The 20,880-nt window shown below is 35.0% G+C and overlaps 1 protein-coding gene and 1 pseudogene across 1 annotated transcript in view; one reads left to right on the top strand and one right to left on the bottom strand.

Annotated features, from left to right (window-relative positions):
• Positions 1-20,880, bottom strand: part of STAG1 (stromal antigen 1) — a 335,236-nt gene that overhangs the window by 302,665 nt on the left and 11,691 nt on the right. The gene's annotated exons all lie outside the window — the stretch shown is intronic.
• Positions 12,907-13,750, top strand: LOC105300837 (annotated as a pseudogene).

Below are 20,880 nucleotides of genomic sequence, written 5' to 3' on the forward strand. Positions count from 1 at the left end.
GTATGTTTTCATCTGCCTAATAGATCACTCAGGGACTAGCACACAGCTGGCCACTGTTTCAATCCTATTGGGCTAAAGTGGCTTCCTGGGCAACATTTATCAAAGAAATTTAAGGCATTGAACCCTTTTATTGTCTTTCTTTAATGGATCCACAAACTCAAGGACCTGTCAGGTCACTGGCTGATCACGAAGATAACAGAACAGAGACTTCAGTTACCATATACAATAGCAAAATGGCAGGAGTTCTTAATCAGTAAATGCTTGAAATTTAAAATTTAAATTTAAATTTAAAGTTAACTCCCCAATTAAAAGACACAGATTGGCAAACTGATTAAAAAATAGGATCCAACTACATGCTTCTTATAAGAGACCGACTAAAAACTGAAAGACACAAATAGCTTGAAAATGAAAATATGGAAAAAGATTTCATAGAAATAGTAATAAACAAAAGAGCTGAGGTAGCAATACTAACATCAGACAAAATAGACTTTTAAGTCAAAAATTGTTTAAAAAATAAAGGACATTGTATATTGATAAAAGGATTAATTCATCAAGAAGGTAATTACAAGCAACCAAAGAAGTTCCAAAATACATATGCAAATACTGAGAGCTAAAAGCAGAAAGAGACAGTAGACTACAACTGAACAATGGTTGGAACATCTAGATGGAAGATCAATAAAGAAACAGAAGACCCGAACACATTCTATGAGAGCAACATTACCCTGATACCAACAATAGACAAAGATACCACAAGGGAAAAAAAAATAAGTCAGTATTCTTTGTGAATACACATGCAAAACCCCTCAACAAATTAGCAAACTAAATGAAATAGCACGTTAAAAGGATTATACACGATAACCGAGTGAGCTTTATCCCAGGAATACAAGGATGGTTCGATGTATCAGCAATGTAATAAACCACACTAATAGATCATTTCAATAGACATAGAAAAAAAGTATTTGACAAAGTTTAACACCCTTTCATACTAAAAATAACAAAGAAAACTATAGGAATAGAAGGAAGTTTCCTTAACAGGATAAAAAGAATTTACAGAAAACCTACAGCTAACATTGTACTCAATAGTAAAAGACTAAAATAAAAGCTTTCCCCCTAAGATCAAGAGCAAGACAAGGAGGTCCACTACTATTCAACATTGTACTGGATGTCCCAGCCAGAGCAATTAGGCAAGAAAGAGAATTAAAAGGCAACCATATTGGAAAGGAAAGTGTATAACTAATTGTACACATCATGATCCTACATATATAGACTATCCCAAAGAATACACACAAAAAAAACACTAAGTTAACAAATGAATTGAGCCAAGTTGCAGGATACAAGATCAACATAAAGAAAATCAGTTGTGTTTCTATTCACAATGAACAATGCAAAAAGGAAGTTAAGAAAACAATTCCTTTTACAATAAGGTCCAGAAAATAAAATTCCTAAGAATAAATTTAACCAAGGGGGTTAAAGACTTGTAACTAAAAACTACAAATCACGGCTGAAAGAAACTGAGACCAAACTAAGTGAAAAGGCATCCCATGTTCACAGATTGAAAGGCTATTTAATATTCCTAAAATGGCAATACTTCCCAAGGTGATCTGCAGATTCATTGCAATCCCTATCCCTATCAAAATTCCAATGGTCTTTTTGCAGAAATGGAAAAGTCAATCCCTAAATTGATATGGAATTGTAAGGGGCCCCAAATAATCAAAACAAGACTGAAAAATAAAAACCAAGTACAAGGGCGCATACTTCCTGACTTCAAAACTTACTACAAAGCTCCTGCAATCAAAACAGTGTGGTACAGGAATAAAGAGACATATACACCAATGGAAAAAAATTGAAAGTCCAAAAAAAAAAAAAACCCCATACATCTATGGTCAACTGATTTTTGACAAGGGTGTAAGACAATTAAATAAGGAAGGAATAGTTTCTTAAACAAAAAGTGGGACTTTTTGATATCCACGTGAAATAGAATGAAGTTAGACTTTTACACCACTTTTTAGTAAAACTTAACTAAAAATGTACCAAAGACCTAAACATAAGGGCTAAAACTATAAAACTCTTAAAAGAAAACAGAGGGCTAGCCTATGACCTTGGTTTCTTAGATGACACCAAAAGTCAAACTTGAAATATATGTGAAATTGCAAGAGGCTTCAAATAGTAAATATTTGATTATACTCAAACAATATGCAAATGATATTAAAAAATAAAAACAAAGTTGGAGGGCTCACATGTCTCAATTTCAAAGTTTACTACAAATGTATAATAATCAAGACAGTGATTTTTTTTCTAATCAAAACAATAAAAATAGAAACAGGTATTGGCAAGGATGTAGAGCAACAAGAATCCTACATTGCTGGTAGAAATGTAAAATGGTGCAGTCACTGTTGAGAACAGTTTGGCAGTTCCTCAAAAAGCTAAACAAAGCATTAACCACACGATCCAGCAATTACACTCCTAGACAGACACCCGAGAGAAATGAAAACATATGTTTACAGAAATTTCTGTACAAATATTTATAGCCTTACTGACAATAGCCAAAATGTGCATCAGATGAACAAATACACAACTTGTGGTGTACACACACACACACACACACACACACACATACAGAATAACATTCAGCCATAAAAAGGAATAAGTACTGGTATAAACTACCACTTGGATAAACCTCAAAAACATTATGCTAAGTAAAAGAAGCCGGACACATATTAAATTATCCCATTTATATGAAATATCACAAATAAGCAAATCCGTAGAGAAAAGCAGGTAAGTGGTTGCCCAAATCACTGATTTTTTGACAAGGCTCTGGGGTATGAGGATTGATTAGTTAATGGATATGGGGCGTTCTGGTGTGATGAACAAACTTTGAAACTAGAGAGAGGTGGTGGTTGCACAACAGTACAATTGCACTGAATGCCACCAAATTTTATACTTTAAAATAGTTAATTGTATGTTACATGAATATCACCTCATTTCTTTTAAGTAAAGGCTAATGTTGGGAAACCAATATGAACTACCATACCCTAATATGAAAGACATGGTTTCACTGATTACTATATTGGTATTTATACTATTGTTAGGTGCTTAGTTCACCCTTCCAAATCCCCCCACCCTGCCCCACAAAAAAATAAGGTGTAGTAAGAGTCATGGAATCTTTCAAATGTATGGTAAATCCTTGCAATTATTTTAAGCACGTATATATTTACTATGCTTACTTTATAACCAACCGTGACAGGGAATTTATGATTTACGAAAGTCAGTTGAAAGTATGATTTACGTAAATGAACTATGGTTATTTCTGTCAGTTTAAATGAACTTTTTCCTAAAGAAGGGTCTGAGAACTTCATAAAGGTACTATAGAATTTATTCATAAAACGTAATGTGATTTTTTTTGCCTATATATCTCCCCAGAAATATGCTATTTTTGTTTTTTACTTTCTTTCTGTATATTGTTTTAAGGGCTAGCAAAGTTAGCCCTCATAAACTCCATTTGAAGTTTTTATAAAAAATGTTTATTTCTGAAGATCAATTTTTTCACAGTACTGAAATCTGAATTCATAATGGCCTTCCAAGAACAACTAAGCTGTTAAAATATTATTTTATCATTCCCTCATCTAAGATATTTTCGTTCTCTCTTTATGTACTCTACTACTTTTCTCCTTTACTCTCTATTCCAGTGCTCCAATTCCAGGGCTCCTGCCTAATTCTTTTCTCTCATCAAAATGCAGAATTATGTCCAAACTGTATTTTGTTTCTTTTCCACAGTCACAGAATTTCAAGAAGTCTTTTAATATTTCATATCAATTCCAACAAGGCTGAAATTTGCATAATGTACTTCACTTTAATGTTTACTTAGGTCATGGTCCATAACCCATTGCAAACATGGACCAGAAGAAACTATTCAAAGTTTACAAAAAGAAAAATCTCAAATTAAAAAATAGTAAATAACCCATTTTATTTAAAGAACTATTTTATCAGTAGCTTAAAACCACAAATACAGAAAAATACAATCTACTCAAACAAGCTAAGTGAAATAGTCATGTGAAATATGTTTTAATCACGATACTCAAAAATCACTTTGTCCCGCTTCATGGAAAATGGCATCAGAAGCAATTATTTTGTGTAACATCTTGAACTCTCTCAGTATGGATGCTAAAGATGTTTTGGACACTCTGACTTAGAGCCAGAATAAAATTTTTTTCACAAAAAAATTTTGCTACAAAACTCCTGATTAAAGTATCCTAATTTCTGTAAGCCCAGTTAAAAAAAATTAAAGATAGTACTTACAGTGGCATAAAATCAAATATCTAATAAATCTATTAAAAGATATGCATAACTTCTATCTTGAAAACTATAAAGGATATCACTTCTTACAAAGCATTATTTGTAATGGCCCCCAAATGATCTAAAGCAACAATGCAATCACAGTGAAAATTCCAACAGCTTTTATGGTTTGGCTAGGGGTTTTGTTTCTTTCTTTGTTTTGAGGAAGAAACTGACAAGTTAATTCTAAAATGCACCCAGAAACACAAAAGAATATACCAGGAAGACTTGCAAAAAATAAAATAGGAAGACTTGCTTTATAGGATATTTAGACTTTTCATTAAGCTCAAGAAATAAGACAGTGACATTAACACAAGGATATAGAGACTAACACAACAGGATAGAGGCCCAGAGACAAACTATACATACATGGACATGAATTACAAAAAAAAATGACAATGTAGAACAATAACAAAGGTTATTTTTTTGTTTTATTGTTCACAAATTGTTCTGGGACAAATGGACAGCCATATGAAAAAAAGTTAAAACGACCTAACACTACATATCCACAAAAATCATTTCCAGGTAAAGCATATATCTAAATGGAAAAGGTAAATAAAGCTTCTAGATGATATAGGAGAATAATTTCATGACCTCCAAGTAAGAAAAAATTCTTTGAAGCAGGGCACAAAAGTACTAAGCATAAAGGAAAAGACTGATAAATTTAACTGTATAAGAACACTGCACCAAAAGATACCATTTAAAAAGACACCTTAGGCAACTACAGGATGGAAAACATCAGTACTCTATTTAAACTGACAAAGACTCATTCGGAATATATCAAGAGCCTCTATAAATCAAAATATTAACAATCCAATAGAAAATTGGACAAGTGACAAGGACAATCACTTCACAAAACAGGATATCAGAATGACCTAAGTTGAAGTGCTCAATATCACTGACAGCCAGTACAAACACAAATTAAAACCTTCAAAAATGGCTAAAATTTTAAAAGACTGGCAATAAGTGCTAGGGAGAAAAATGAAGAAAAAGTAACTTTCATATACTGCTGACAAAGTCTGGTAAAACCATTTTGGAAAACTTGGCATTTTATACTGGTGACATACTTTAGGACCAGATTTCACTCCTACATACAGATCCAACAGAAATGACTGCACATGTGCATTAAAAACATATACAGGAGTGTTCTTAGAAGCATTATTTTTAAGGGCCCAAAACTGAAAATAGTCTAATGTACATCAACAGTAGAATGGTAAAGCGTGGCATAATCACACAATTGAATACTTAAGTAATAAAAATAAAGTATAGTTTCACACAATGTGGATGCATCTCACAAACATGCTATTGAGTAAAGAAAGCTACACACACACACACACACACACACACACACAAAATAGTGTGATTCTGTCTATATGAAACTCAAAAATAGACAATGTCAAACTATAGCATTTCAGGATACAGACTTAGAAAGTAAAAATATTTTTGAAAAACAAGATCATTATAACCATGAAAGTCAGATAATGGCTTTAGAGTAATGGATAAGTAATGCAAGTGAGCACGCAATGAAGGAATTTCTGCAGTACTGACAATGTTCTGATTCTTAACCAAACTAGAGTTTCACAGTATTTACTTTAAAATAACTTTTAAAGCCGTATACTTGTTTGATACCCGTTGTGTTTTGTTTCACAATTAAAAGTTCTTTTCAAGTAAATAGGAAAAACCTACTAGATATGAGACAATTACTGTAGCTAAAAAAGGTACATGTAAAAAGCATAAATAAATTGATACAAATCACTACTAATGGTTCGCCTCACTTAGATAAAGAAGTCAGTTTGGGCCTTCTCACAAATGGTTTCTGCTCTGATCTTGCTTGCTCTTGCTTAATATGAATTCCTGCACCTTCCTCAAACTTTATCAGCTTGTTTTATCTTGGAAAAAGATAGAACTCTTGGGGTTAAATCTTTCAAACCTGAGTTTTCCAATGAGTGATATGCAAACCCCCTGTGGCTAAGGAGCAGTTTCAGATGCTATACTAACGGAGTTTTTAATCTAATAGTTGTTTATTAATTTTAACCATTACTTTCTATTTATAGCAAATAAAATTAGTTTCCCACTCACTATAATCTAGTTTCCTTTCAAAATGAATTCGGGGGTGGGGGGGATGACAATTTTCAAAAATATCAAGTAAATAACAGTAAATGTGGTAAATACTTAATTGCAAAATTGTTGACATCTGTACCTGAATAACTGAAGTTCTGAAAACACTGATATAACCTATAGCTTTGAATATGTGCATCCTACAAACCCAATTTAGCCACGTAGAGCACAGAATGTAAAGCCTATATGAATTACTGATCAAATACACAAACGTGGCTGTATAACAATGATATTCCAGTTGGCTAACTGGCCAAAGCAGCTTTCAATGCTTAAGAAAAAAAGAGTAAAAACATCTATGTACTCTCTCCCTGGTATCAACTGCACATAGTAGAAAAAAAGCATAAACTTTCTAATTAAAGCTGCCTTGGGCTCGAATTCTCACAGTAACAGCTTTTAAGACTTTTTGCAAATTATTACACTTTTCCATGCATTAGTTTCCTCATATACAAAGTGAGAATAACAACATATACCTTTTCCAAATTACTTCACATTTCCTAGTCTTGGTTTGGAGTGAAGATAATAATATATTCCTTCCAGCAGTATTGTTATAAAAATCAAGTGGGAATTTATGTAAATGGCTTATCACAAAGAACTGTATATAATAAGCACTGAATTGCTGTCCTCTTTCTCCATTTCTCTTGGCTCTTCTTTATAAATGCACGGAGCATAAAGCCACACAGTACTGTTAACCCTGCCCCAAACGTACATCCCAAATAAAATCCACATGCACTTACTAAACCTTCTCATTTTATCTTTGGGATAATCATAAGTGAATAAAGAACAGATATTATAATATCTCTATTCACATGTGAACTGAGGCTCAAAAAAAAAAAAAAAAGAGTAGCCATATAGATCAGTAAAGGAATTAAAATTAAAGCCCACATTTACCATAGTTATCATTAACTTTTATGTTACAAGTATTTTAGTACTAGCAAGAAATCTATTCTAGTTATCAGAAAAAGAAAAGTTGTAATGTTTCCAAAAAACAGACCATAGATCTGAGAGTAGCGCCCAGTGGCTCTATAATCTAAATTAGGAACCATGTTATAGAAAGTAAAATTTAGGGATTTAATTTTTACAGCAATTGAATTTTAAATGTAAATGATAAAAATAATTTCCCTAAAGCAGCAATAGTGAATTCCACCTAGAAGTGGCAAATTCTTCTAACTTCACCCTACTTCCCAAAGATATTTATTCTCATGTAAATAGATCAAATTTAAATATAACCCCAACCTCCGCATCCTCAAAACTGTTAGGATTTTTTTCTAGAGGGGAGAAGACATATGTCCTAAAAGCCCCTAAAAAGGGAGACATTTCTTTAAGAAAAGCAAAACATACACACTAGCTTATGTATTTATATAAAAACAATCCAATTCCTAAGGTTGGAAATCAATTGTTAAGCATTTCCATTTTAAAATAATACATATTTAAATTTTTTTATGTATCTCACTCTTCAAAAGTATTAAGTTCTTAGTAAAGAATTATTACTAATGTCTTTCGGTATGATAATGGCAATATGTTTATCTTTAAGATGTCTAGGATTAACTTCAAAATAATATGGAGGAGAGTGGTGTGGGTATTAGTATAAATAAAACAAGGCTGGACATGACAATTTTGAAGCTGGGTGATAATTATATGAGGATTCGCTAAACTATTCTGTCTTCATCTATATGTTTTAAGTTTTCCATAATTAAAAGTTACTTTTAATAAAGTTAATAAACTTTGACCACTGTTCTATGGGGTGCTTTGTCTTGCTGTATTGAAATTTTTCAAGTAATCACATTCGCCTAATAAAAATCTAGATTTTTTTTAACACTCAGCATTATATTTCAGTATTTGATGTAATTTTAACATTTTTTCTATCCAGAGTAGTAAACTCCTGTGATTCTGATTCTTGACCACTGATAGCAGCGAATGTCATTTGTGGTAATGAAATTTAATCATATATACTTCCTAAACATTCAGATAAAAAGAAGCAGGCTGAAATCCTCACATATTGATAAGCGGAAAGGTAAAATGGTACAATCATTTTGGAAAATGTTACGCACAAATTTACTATATGACCCAGCAACTCCATTCCTAGGTATCAACAGAAGAAAAATAAAAATATGTCTATACCAAGACTTGTACACTAATGGTCATAGCAGCATTATTCACAATAGCCAAAAAGTGGAAACAACCCAAATGTCCATACACTGGTGAATGGATAAACAAAATGGAACACTTCAGCAATAAAAAGTAAAGTACTAAAACATGATACAATGTGAATCATCCTCAAAAACACTGTTAAATAAAAGAAGCCCAAAACAAAAGACTGCATATCATATGATTCCATTTATATGAAGTGTCCAAAAACGACAAATTTATGGATACAGAATACAAATTAGTAGCTGCCTAATTAGGAATGAAAATGACGGTAAATAGTCAAGGAATTTCTTTCTGGCGTGATGAAAATATTCTAAAATTAGATTATGGTGATGGTTGCACAGTTTTGAAAACTAACTTTAAAAAGTCACTGAATTGATACACTTAAAAACGAGAGCATTTTATGTTACATAAATTATACCTCAACATAACTATGAAGAAAAGGAAGCAAGTAGGAACAGGAGGACAATAGTGCCTCTGGGATGATGGATGATGAATGGATAGATGGATCTCAAAGAAGTAACTCGACTAAAGTCTTAGCTAAATAGATGGCAAACCCAGTAATGAAATCCAGGCTTGACTGCAAAATCCATATTCTTTCTACATCCAGAAATAAGAGAACTAGAAGCACTAGAAGCAATATATATCTCACTCAACCTTGCAAAGACAAATTCAATCCACTAGTGAAGCAATATATGGGACAAAGAAAAGGTTCCTTTAATACCAAGGTAAAGTTATGCTGAGAATTAGAAGAAATCAAACAAATAACTCTAATGTAGAATGAAGAAAGTAAATACACAAAATCCAAACAAGGTGGTATCAGAAGCAGGACCCAGATCTTGTCCATGACTATATGAAAGCTGAAACTGAATTAAATGAATAGTGAGGAGTGTTCAAACAAATTAAATTCGGCAGTTTGTCTCCAACACTGTCCCTGGATAGTGTCTTGACCCAGATCAGCTGTAGTGCAGACAGATTAATTAGGTTATGGCAGCTCAATAATACTGACGCTAAAATGATCCAACTCACTTTGGAATGATTCCAGCTTTACTGGTCAATCTTCAGATTATAATCTGTATCTGATACAGATCTTTCCATTGGAGGACAATGCACCGATTGGTAAGCACAGGCAGTCCTTTCATTTGACGATGACATTTCTCAATGTATATCAATAATCTAACATCCTGATTTATATCTCAGACTAGAAATCACCTGAAACCTAAAATATTCCTAGATGTAAATAAAAAATTGAACTTCCGAACATACCAATTCTGAGAACCAGAGTCTGGTACATAGCTCATCAGTTCCTGCCACACTTTAGACCTGACTCATCAGGCAGCCAGCCTTCCCTAGAGACACTCCTCTGTTCTGCTGCATGCCTCCAAAAATTGCAACTTGTATTTTGTTTCTTTTATAGGCCAGATGAATGCTGCTTAGAAATCTGAAAATGTACTCCCAAAAAGACAACTGCTTATATTCTTACTTCACAGTTTATAGAGCACTATTACAGTGGCTCATTTACCAGCCAACATCCTCTGGGATTACCAGGATATTCATGCTTATTCCCAGGACATTCATGCTTATTCCCAATACAAGTAAGGCAGTGAGATAAAAGTAATTTACAAAAGTACATGCTGCTAATAAACAGGCTAATCTGGGTTAGAATCCAGGTCTTTGGTTTCCAAATACAGTAGCGGTTCCTTCTACTTCAGACACCACAAGAGTCTAAAAGGCCAAACCAATAAAACCAAGAAAGCCTATGTTTCTGCCAGGAAAACCAATAATTATTTTGGCAGTCTTATGAGCAGTCAGAGAAATCCTCTAATAAATAAGAAAGATAATCTTACAGGAAATTGGGACAAACTATAATAGAGAAAAATACTAATTTTTGAATAAAGGAGAAAATATAAGATTTATACACAATACTGAAGAAGTACTAACAGAACCAAATAGTTTAATTTGGAACCGAGTAAGAGTTTTAATTTTACATGTAAATGAAAGCAAAGAGGTCCCTTGTTTTAGAATCTTATTAGAAAACCTAATGCTTTTTGTATTCATTATCAGAAGGAATGAAATTGCTAATAGATAAGTAGGGGTGAAGTTAATGTTTTGTTTCCATTACAAAAGCGGTGTTAAGATGGATACTACGAGCCAGCAATTCCAGTCTAGGCATATGTATTTAAAAGAAATGAGGGCTTAAGTTCACCAAGAAACTTATACAAGAATATTTACAGCAGCTTTATCATAATAGCCAAAAACTGAAAATAACCCAAATGTCCATGCACAAAACAGATTAATAAAATACAGTTTGGTATATTCATACAGAACACTACACAGCAATAAAAAAAAAAAGAACTGTTGATACAAGCCACAATATGGATGCATCTCACAAACAGCATGTGAAGCAAAAGCAGCCAAAGTACAAAATTTACTGATTTTAAAAAAAGTTGGAATAGGAAGAAGAGATCATTGAAAAGAGATATAGAGAAACTTTTGGGGTGCTAGAAAAGTTCTGTATTTGATCTGGAAGGAGGTTACATGGATAAAAATTCATCAAGTTTATGAGTATTTCATGTATCATCAATATGTTAACTGCGATAAAAAAGTCAGCTTAAGATATTTATTTGGAACCTTTTACACAACACAGAGCTTCCTTGAATCATAATTTAAACCAGAAAAATATTCCAAGAATATAACTAAACTGAAAATCAGGTGATTTTATGCTAAAATGAGCTCACAGCAGGTTCAACCAAAATGATCACAAAGACCCATCTTTCAAGTTTTGCTCTAAAATTTCTATCTTGCATAGCAAAATGTCAGGGTAATCTCTAACTTCGTTTCAATCATTTCAATATCTTCAAGAAATAATAATTAAATCCAAGTTTCTCAATGAATAGATATGGTCAGCTACTGAGAAAGAGGAGAAGTGATGAAGTAAGGAGGCTTTAGGGAAAAATTTTAAATAAATGCTATGAGAAATGAGAAAGAACTACCTAGGAACAAAGAAGGATTGCTGGGTAATGCTGAGGGTCCAATTAAGACTGGAGAGCAGGGTTGTTTAGTGACTCCAGTCTGCAAAGTTCTGATTTCTCCAGATGTGCTAAGTAGCTCAGTGCCAGGTACATAAAAATCAGAGATTAACTGATCTGTGTTTGGATACTGGTTAAACAGATACATTTAAGAAATTAAAGTGGAAAGCAGCTCAACATATTTCAAAGTTAAATAAGATTCCAGTCTAGATAAGAAAATTAAGGAAGGAGGGAGACAAAAAATGAATCAAAGGACTAAAGGGCTCTATAATATTGAAAAGAAACTGTCGGTGTCTATGTTAAAAAAAAAAAATCAAAAACTTTAAGAACATATGTAAAAATTCATTTACAGGCCTTTAATGGCAAAGTGCCATTTCTTATTATTTTAGAAAATGAAATGTCCCTTCTAAAACTTCAAATTCCTTTTATAAGGGAACTAGCAAGCTTCCAAATGAAAAAGGTCAAATGTTTAAAGTATTATAATTGCAAATCTATGTTCCTCAACACTTCTATGTAAATCCAGTATTTTTTCCAATAATATTTTGAATCAAGTGAGGAAGCTTCCAAATTCCTTAGTGAATCATTATGAAAAATCTTAAGAAAATCAGTCATTCCACACATCAACATACCACCCTTTAAAAGATAAGAATTTTAATGATATGTGTGTTTAAAGTGAGACCATAGAATAAAAGAATTATTTCCTATTTCCAAGTTCTGTCTAGCTCGACTTTAAAGTGAAACTGATCAGGAACAATATGCAATGAATGAATGAAGTAATGAAGTATGAAGAAAAGAGGTGGCTGAAAAGGTTTAGGAAAAAATAGGACAATAAAGGAATTAATCTCAGGAAAGAATGATGTCAGCATATCTGAAGCTATAATCTCTAGTAAATGGGATTAAAGTATAATAATCAAGCACAGTCTATAGCACAAACCTTATTTGATTTAGTTGAATTTAAGTACTATTTGTTGACTGTTATCTTGCTCAGCACTGTCCTCTGCTGCTATAGAACACACAAAAGCAACATGTCCTTGCTCTGAAAATAATAGGAAAGAAAACCACATCAGAATTATTATGGTTTATCACAATAAAAGTATTTAATTAAGTGTCAAACAAGTAAAATAAAGTCATAGAAGGGTATCTATATGTCAAAGAAACTATATTCACATACATACACATGCACGCACCATTTATACATGCAGGAATTTTGTTTTGGTTAACAAAATTTCAGTATGTTTGTTTTAAGTAATGGTTCTGCCCTTTTGGCTCTCTGAGCGGCAGCATGGTAGTCAGCAAGAATAAGCACTTTACGAAAGGAGGCTAAAAAGGAGCCAAGAAGAAAGTGGTTGACCCATTTTCTAAGAAAGATTGGTATGATGTGAAAGCATCAGATATGTTCAATATAAGAAACACAAGAACTCAAGGAACCAAAATCGCATCTGAATGTCTCAAGGGTCTTGTTTTTGAAGTGGGTCTGGGTGATCTGCAGCATGAAGTTGCATTTAGAAAATTCAAGCTAATTACTAAGGATGTTCAAGTTAAAAACTGCCTAATTTTCATGGCATGGATCTTACCCATGACAAAATGTGCTCCATGGCCAAAAAAGGGCAGACCATGATTGAAGCTCATGTTGATGTCAAGACCACCGATGATTCTTTGCTTCATCTATTCTGTGTTGGTTTTACTAAAAAATGCAACAATCAGATTTGGAAGACCTCTTATGCTCAGCATCAACAGGTCCGCCAAATCCGGAAGATTATAGAAATTGTGACCCAAGAAGTGCAGACAAATGACTTGAAAGAAGTGGTCAATAAACTGATTCCAGATAGCATTGGAAAAGGCATAGAAAAGTCTTGCCAATCAATTTATTCTCTCCATGATGTCTTTGTTAGAAAAGTCAAAATACTGAAGAAGCCCAAGTCTGAGATGGGAAAACTCATGGAGCTTCATGGTGAAGGTAGCAGTTCTGGAAAAGCCACTGGGGACAAGACAGGTGCTAAAGTTGAACAAGCTGATGGATATGAGCCCCCAGTCCAAGAATCTGTTTTGTTTAACAGACTTTTCACGGTGACAAACAAAACCTATTTGTGATGTTTAAAAAAAAAGTAATGGTTTCTTACTTTTTAATATATGCAACAAAACTATTAGTAAACTGTTTTCCAAAGCTATGTAAATTAAACAACAACTTTTATAGTACAATGTGAAAAACTGGCTGCTACGTTCTCAAAAATTAAGATATATTTGCCTATAACTTTACTAAACATGCTGCTAGTACTGACCTATACTATCAAAATACATATACCAGTTTCATCACTTTAATTTCATCACTTGTCTTACACATATTACCTAAGAACTATTTACTTGCTGCCCTCTTTAGCTATTCTTTCAACAAATTCTACCATCTGAACATCCCAAAGCAAATATAAAGTTTCACCTACCAGTGATTTCCTTCAAAAGGTGAGCTTCTGTAACACAGAAACCATTCATATTAACACCAGACTATCAGCAGTGCTATTCATACACTTCTACCCATATCATATGTTAAATGGGCTGGTATAGGAAGCTTCTCACCATCTACTGTAGTTCACTTATTCTAACATGTACTTATTTTAACATTTCTCCCCTTATTTTAACATTTTTGAGATAGAGATGCATCTCACAATCCATAGCATTTTATAATTGTGCTGGACAGTAATTAAATATAGCTGTCATTGTTCATCCAATAATTCAGTCACAGTTGTTCACCTTGTATCAATTGAGTAATTTGCATTATTAGCTTCATGCATGTTGAGTTTACCTTTAAAATGTCTCTTAAAATGCTCTATAATTTGGCACTGAAATAAAATATTATCATGCACAAAGGTATTGAGATTAGCAAATCAAATATTTGTTTCTGCTCATAATGATCCCAATTCCATGTTTTCTTAAAAAGCAACAATAAAGTGACTTAGAGATATGAGAACTACAAGTAGATGAAGCTGTATTGTTTTGTTACTGACAATGCAAAAGGACAGTCTATCACATGCCAAGCAATGCAAATAAAGACAAAAAAATTGCCAAATCTCTGGGAATAGATAAAAGATGTCAAAGCAATGAGTGGCTGGTGCAACCAATTACAGGCTATACAGGTATATGGTATATGTTTCCTTCTAATGTACATAAAATGGTGTTGTCTTCTATTAATGGTAACTCAGGTTCCATGAATTAAGATTTTAAAAATCAGAACCCTTCATTCTTAGTTTTCTTCCCTTCGGTCTTTCCCATCTTAGAATGCACCACCATTTACTCAACTTTTTCATTCCTTATACTATACTTTGCATCCCCATGACTATTTTGTAAATACTAATTTGTACATCTTAATCCCTTCCCCCTTTTCACCCCTCTGTATCTATGAGTTTCTTTTTATTTTGTTCTTTAGAATTCAGGGGCCCCCAAACCCCAGGCTGCAGACCTATATAGGGTCCGTGGCCTATTAGGAACTGGGCCACACAGCAGGTGAGTGGTGGGCTACCAAACGAAGCTTCAACTGTATTTGCAGCCACACCCCAATGCTAACATAATGGCCTCCTCAGATCATCAGGCATTAGATTCTCATAGGAGCACCAGTCCCTGATACCAAAAAGGTTGAGGACTGCTGCTTTAGAGTCTACATGTAAGCGAAGTCACATGGCATTTTTCTTTCTTACAACTCCACTAAACACAATACCCTCTAGGTCCGTCCATCCATGCTGTTGCAGATGGCAAAATTTCATTATTATTTTAATAGCTGAGTAATATTCCATTGTATATGTCTAACACTACTTCTTTATCAATTCATCCATTGATGGGCACTCAGGTTGCCTCTATATCTTGGCTACTGTATATAATGCCACAATGAACATATAGATACACATACCCCTTTGAGGAAGTGTTTTGGGTTTTCTCAGATAAATATACAGAAGTGTGATTACTGGGTCTTTCTTAGTTTCTTGTTATAACCTTTGTTTTAAAGTCTGTTTTGGCTGGGATAAATATTGCTACCCCATCTTCTACTTTGTTTCCATTTTCGTGAAATACCTTTTTCTATCCACTTACTTTCAGTCTGTCTTTCAATCTGAAGTGATTCTCTTGTAGAAAGTATATACAAGGGTCTTGTTTTCTTGTCCATTCAGCCACCCTATCTTTTAATTGGGACATCTAATCCATTTATATTTAAGGTAACTATTGATAGATATGTGGTTATTGCCATTTTATTATTCATATATATTTTTTTCTTCTTCTTAAAGAAGTCCCTGTAACATTTTTTGTAATACTGGGTTGGTGTTGATGAATTTCTGTAGCCTTTTCTTGTCTGAGAAGCTCTTTATCTGTCCTTTGACTTTAAATGATAACTTTGCCTGGGTAATCTTGGTTGTAGGTCCTTGCTTTTCATCACTTTGACTGTTTTGTGCCAATCCCTTCTGACCTGAAAAGTTTCTGTTGAAAAATCAGCTGACAGTCTAATGGCAGCCCTTTTGTAGGTAACCAGATGCATTTCTCTTGATGCTTTTAGAATCATTTCTTTGTCTTTAACCTTGGGCATTTTAATTATGATGGGTCTTGGTGTGAGACTCTTTGGGTTCATCTCGTTTGGGACTCTGCATTTCCTGGGCTTGTATGTCTATTTCCTTCACCAGGTCAAGGAAGTTTTCCATCAGTATTTCTTCAAATAGGTTTTCAATTCCTTGCTCTCTCTCTTCTGCTTCTGGTATTCCTATGATGAGAATGTTGGCACGCTTGATGTTGTCCCGAGGCCCCTTAAACGATCCTCATTTTTTTGGATTCTTCTTTTCTTGTTGTTCTGATTGGGTGTTTTCTGCTACCTTATCTTCTAAATCGCTGATTCGATCCTCTGCTTCATCTCTTTCACTGTTGATTCCCTCTAATGTATTTTTCTTTGTTTAAGTTATTGTATTCTTCATTTCTGACTGGTTCTTCTTTGTTTTCTATCTCCACTTTTATGTTTTCTGTCTCATTAAAGTTCTTACTGAGTTATCTACTCTTCCCTTAAGTTCATTGAGCATCCTTATAACCACTGTTTTGACTTCTGCATTTGGTAGCTTGCTTGTTTCCATTCTGTTCAATTCTTTTTCTGGAGCTTTGTTCTGTTCTTTCATGTGAGACATGTTTGTCTCCCCATTTTGGCTGCTTCCCTGTGTTTACTTCTATGTATTAGGCAGGGCTACTATCTCTTCAAGTCTTAGTAGAGTGGCCTTATGTAGTAGGTGTCCTGTGGGGTCCAGTGGCATAGTCTCCCTGGTCACCTGAGTTGGGTGCTCCAAGTGTGTCCCTTGTATGGGTTGTGTGCCCTCTTGTTGTAGTTGAGACTTGGTTGCTGTTTGCACATCAATGGGTGAGACTGACTCATGGGTTGACTGGTTGAGGACTGGCCAATGACTCCAATGAAGAAGCTGTTGTGGAGAGGTTGACCATACAGAGTAGGAATCGCTTTAGCAGGGCTCTGGTGACTGCTCAATTTGTCCTTTGGTGTGTTGTCTTCTAATGTGCCCTGGATGGTATTCTGGCTAGGTCAGGCCCTGAGGGCCTCCTGGGAGGGGTCCTGCCACAAATCAAGTTCAGCCACAGCCTATGCCCTGCCCAAGACTACCTGGCATGAGCCACCAAGTAATCTGAAGATAACCACCACCTGCGCTGGACTTGCAGGCGTCTCATAAGGCCAATCTGAGAACCAAGGCTGGCTGCCTCTAGTGCTGGCCTTGGGGCTGCTCAGCAATTAGTATGGGGCACACCAAGGCCAGATGCTACTTGTTTGGGTTTTGTGAACCTTTGAGAAATTTTAGGAAAGTCCTCAGCATGAGCCAAGACAGCCTGTTTGTATGGAAAATCTGGAAGTGGTTTGGGTGGGCCCACAAGTTCATTCACTCAATTAAAGTTAGAAACCTGGAGATCATCCCTAACTCATCCCTTTTACTCACTGTCTAACTCCAAAACACAAACAGAATCACATTTCTCATTTTTACCTCTATTACAACATAACCCAAGAAACTATCACCTGGACATTGCAAAAACCTATCCCTCCCCTCTCTCATTCCACCCGTACCACAATCCAATATTCACAGCAGCCAGAGCAGAAGTTATCAACCTTGGCACTAATGACATTTTGGGCTAATAATTCTTTGTTATAGGGGGCTGACCTGAGCATTGTAGAATGTTTAGCAGCATCCCTGGCCTCTATCCACTAATGCCAGCAACATACATCATCACTCCCAGTTGTGACAACGAAAAATGTCTGTGGATATTACCAAATGTCCTCGGCGGGGGAGGGGGGGAGATCACCTGCAGTTGAGAACCACTAGGCTAGAACAATGTTTTTAAAATGTTCTACAGCATAACCCTTTCCAATGATTTCTTATTTTACTTATAAAATCTGCATTCCTTAGAATCCTTACTAACCTAATATAACCTATACAATTCAGACTCTGGCCTACCTCTCTAACCTCATGTGATGCCACAACATTCTCCGTGGATTATGCTCCCTCCAGTCACTATGACCATCTCTCAGTTCCTACAATACCACAACCATTTCTGCTATCGAAATTCTGCCTTTGTTCTTCCTGTGCCTGGACCATTCCTGTCCAGTTTCTATGCCTATCTCAGCTTAAACCTCACATCTTCAAAGATGCCTTTCCTCAGTTTCCCTATTTAATGTGTGTATCTCATTATTAGCCTTCATAGTACCCCACGATTATCCTCCTTATAGCATTTACCATAGCACATGATCATTTACCTGATTACTGTTCTCTCACATGGGGACAAATAACTTGTCTGCCTTATCTCCAAGATCTAGCCAAAATGAAATAAACAAATTTATAACTGGAGGACCTTAAATACTAGATCAGTTGACATCAATGATAACCTCAGCACCACCCCCATCTGATTCCCCAACTACATTTATGATCATTTTCCCTTGAAACAGAGGAGAGTGGAAGGAACAGGCAGAGCCTAACAAAGCCCTCACCAGTAAAATATCTTTGCCGTCATCATGTTCTCTGAAGGGTTAGGTGCAGATTAAATGACACATGTAATGAATCTAAAGAACTGGAAGGGCCTGATAAACTGCCTGTATTCGATAAATGATGACTAAGTATGTAAAGCACCAAGCACAATGCCCATAACAGCAACTGAAAAATGACAGTTCTTCTTGCCCCTTTTCATCTTACTCTATTACTAGCTTGTCCTAAATATGGTAAATGGAACTCTGTACCTAAGAGATACCTTTCCCTTTTGGGCCTCTAGGAACATAACATACCGGGTGTAACATAGATTAGTTGTTCATATATATCAACTAAGGAAAGCCAAATATGCACTAAATAAAGCCAATTCATCAAAAATGACCGCAGAATTACATTTCAATTAGTTTTAGTGAACAAAATAACCATACAGGCATACCTCATAGATACTGCAGGTTCAGTTCCACATCACCACGATAAAGTGAGCCACATGAAATTTTCAGTTTCCCAGTACACATAAAGGTTGTTTATGTCATACTGTAGCCTATTAAGTGTACAATATGATTATGTCTAAATCTTGGCACTATGTACATATCTTAATTTAAAAACTGCTTACGATCATCTGAGCCTTTAGTGAGTCATAACCTTTTTGCTGGTGGAGAGTCTTGCTTCGATGTTGATGGCTGCTGACTGATCAGGGCAGCGGCTGCTGAGTTTAGGGTGGCTACAGCAATTTCTTAAATATAAGACAACAATGAAGTTTGCCACATTGATTGACTCTTCCTTTCACAAACAATTTCTCCACAGAATGCCATGATGTTTGGTAACATTTTACCCACATTAGAAATTTCAAAATTGCAGTCAATTCTCTCAAACCCTGCTACTGCTTTATCAACTACTCTAGGTAATACTCTAAAAGCTTTGTTGTCATTTCAACAATCTTCATAGCATCTTCATCGGTAGACTCCATCTCACGAAACCACTATTTTTTTGCTCATCCGTAAGAAGCAACTCCTCATCTGTTAAAGTTTTATCATGAGATTGTAGCAATTCATTTTCAGGCTCCACTTCTAATTCTAGTTCTCTTGCTATTTCCACCACATCTACAGTTATTTCCCTCACTGAAGTCTTGAATCCTCAAAGTCATCCATGAAAGTTGGAATCGACTCCCTTCAAACTCCTGTTAAAGTTGGTATTTTGACCTCTTACCATGAATCAAAAATGTTCTTAATAGCATCTAGAATGGTGAGTCCTTTCCAGAAGATTTTCAATTTACTTTGCCCAGATTCATCAGAGTAATCACTCTCTATGGCAGCTATAGCCTTACAAAATGTATTTCTTAAATGATAAGACCTAAAAGTTAAAATTACTCCTTGATACACCAGCTATAGAACAGATGTTGTTACAGGGCATGAAAACAACATTAATCTTGTTATACATCTCCATCAGAACTCTGAGGTGACCAGGTCCATTGTTAATGATCAGTAATATTTTGAAAGGAATCTTTTTTTCCTGGGCAGCAGGTCTCAACAGTGGGCTTAAAATACTCAATAAATCATGGTGTAAACAGATGTGCTGTCATCCAGGCTTTGTTATTTCATATATAGAACACAAGCAGAGTACATATAGCATAATGCTTAAGGGCCCTAGGATTTTCAGAATGAATGAGCACTGGCTTCAACTTAAAAGTCACCAACTGTACTAGCTCCTAACAAGAGAATCAGCCTGTCCTTTGAAGCTTTGAAGCCAGGCATTGGTTTCTCTCTAGCTATAAAAGTCCTAGATGGCATCTTCCAATGTAAGGCTGTTTTGTCTACATTGAAAATCTGTTGTTTAGTGTAGCCACCTTCATTAATTATCTTCACTAGATCTTCTGGATAACCTGCTGCAGTTTCTGTATCAGACTTTCACGTTATAAGAGAGAAACAGCTTCTTTCCTTAAACCTCATGAACCAACCTCTGTGAGTTCAATTTTTTTCTTCTGCAGCTTCCTCATATCTCTCAGCCTTCACAGAACTAAAAAGAGTTAAGGCCTTGCTCTGGATTAGTTTTTGGCTTAAGAGAATGCTGTGGCTTGTCTGATCTATCCAGAGCACTAAAACTTTCTCCTTATGAGCAGTAAGGCTGTTTCGCTTTATTGGTTGTGTGTTCACTGAAGTAGCACTTTTAATTTCCTTCAAGAATTTTTCCTTTGCATGCACAACTTGGCTAACTAGTACAAGAGACCTAGCTTTCAGCCTTTCTCAGCTTTTGACATGCCCTCCTCA

The sequence above is a fragment of the Pteropus vampyrus genome, unplaced genomic scaffold, assembly GCF_000151845.1.
Source record: "Pteropus vampyrus isolate Shadow unplaced genomic scaffold, Pvam_2.0 Scaffold220, whole genome shotgun sequence".
NCBI classification, from domain to species: domain Eukaryota; kingdom Metazoa; phylum Chordata; class Mammalia; order Chiroptera; family Pteropodidae; genus Pteropus; species Pteropus vampyrus.